The sequence below is a fragment of the Aethalodelphis obliquidens genome, unplaced genomic scaffold (assembly GCF_003676395.1).
Source record: "Aethalodelphis obliquidens isolate GAN/ISIS:26980383/991018 unplaced genomic scaffold, ASM367639v1 scaffold3, whole genome shotgun sequence".
Taxonomy (NCBI): Eukaryota; Metazoa; Chordata; class Mammalia; order Artiodactyla; family Delphinidae; genus Aethalodelphis; species Aethalodelphis obliquidens.
In genome coordinates, this window is record NW_020837947.1 from 1,908,781 (window position 1) to 1,910,239 (window position 1,459).

The 1,459-nt window shown below is 57.0% G+C and overlaps 1 long non-coding RNA gene across 1 annotated transcript in view; it reads left to right on the plus strand.

Annotated features, from left to right (window-relative positions):
• The first annotated feature begins 18 nt into the window (after positions 1 to 18).
• The window catches only part of LOC113606680 (uncharacterized), a 3,575-nt gene continuing 2,134 nt past the window's right edge, over positions 19 to 1,459 (plus strand). The window contains exon 1 of the long non-coding RNA XR_003427666.1: positions 19 to 1,144. This is a non-coding gene — a long non-coding RNA (uncharacterized LOC113606680). The remainder of the gene's footprint in view (positions 1,145 to 1,459) is intronic.

Here is a 1,459-nt window from a genome sequence, read left to right on the forward strand (position 1 = left end):
CTCTCTCTCTCCCTCCCTCTCTCCCTCTCTCTCCCTCTCTCCCTCTCTCCGTCTCTCTCTCTCCCTCACGTAGTGGGGGCAGGTGTCTCTGAATCGCCCATGTGCCTAGACATAAAGTGAAGCTTCCCTCTGAGCATTGGGTTCTGTACCCTCCCTGCTCTGCGGCTGCTGGAAGGTGTACCTGGGGGCAAAGGTGGTTATTGGAGCTGAAATCTGATCCTGGTTTTGTGTATTTTGTTAAGAGCCTAGAGTCACAGCCTATCCTAGTTCGAGCAAGTTCTCAGCAGGGCCTCTTCTCCTGCGTGTACCCTCAGCCTCTGCTAGGACCGGGCCTCCCTTCCGGGGGTTTGCATGTGTGCCGGCCTCCCCTGCTGGGCCCGCTGCCCCTGCCCACCTTCCTGCTGCGATTCCCGCCCGAGACGAGTGGGGCAGTCGCCCTGGACAGCCGCCTCTCTCTGCCCTTCCCCGGGCTCCTCGGCTCAGGGCCCGGGGACGGGCAGAACTTTGACCCCAGAGGCCCTTCCTATATATTTTCCCTAAATTGCCCATTGGTTGTTTCTTTTCAAATGTAGGTTTGTTGGTGGAAAGTCTCAGAATCTTGTCCGCTCACCTTCTTCCCTAAGACTTTGTTTCGAAGGCATAGGAGGAGCGTTGCTGGTTACTGTACTTCTCTGGCCGGACGTCACTTTTAAGAAGATCATGGAGTGAAAGTACTGTCTTTCCCTCTTTGGATGTTGTTACTGGGCCTTTGAACTGGTTTCTACACGTGGACTACTGGTTAGGTTTTGCAGGCGGATGGTTCTGGGGTCTGGCTGTGTTTGGAGGAGGCCCCTTTATGTATGTTAAATAATTTAAAATTTAAAAGCAATTTCTGTGACTATCCGTTCCTAGGCTTCCTCTTAGGGAAGGTCCCGACAGCATTCAGTGCGCTCGACCACTGCCTTCCCCAGACCCTCCCCCGTGGCGTCCGCCCCCCTGGACACTCAGTCGCCTTGGCTGTCCCCTCTCGGCCCCTGACCTCAGCCCTTCTTTCCTCTCCTCCCCTCTAGATGCTGATGGACGCCCTGCAGGACGGCTCATGGCGTTTCTAGGGGATTCCTGGTCCACCCACAGCCAGGCCCCAGCACTCCTTCCAGCTGCCCAGGTGAGAGCCTACCTGGTCCCCCCCCCCACCCACATCCTGTCTTTGGGAAAGTGGCTCCCCTTCAACAGTCAGGTCCGGACCTCACACTCCTTCCACCTTTCCCGCCACCGTCGTTTCCTGCCAGCATGGCTGGAAGGGGCTTCTGTATCAGTCTTTCCACTGAGTAACTTGCCCCCCAGAATTGATTCCCCACAAAGCAGCCGGGGAACTTGCAGTGAATTAGAATGAAAGCCAATGGCCTCACAGCTGTCCAGCGCCTCCGGGGCTCCGCTCTCTAACCTGGACTTCCTCTGCTGCCCCTCCCCGCTCCCCCCC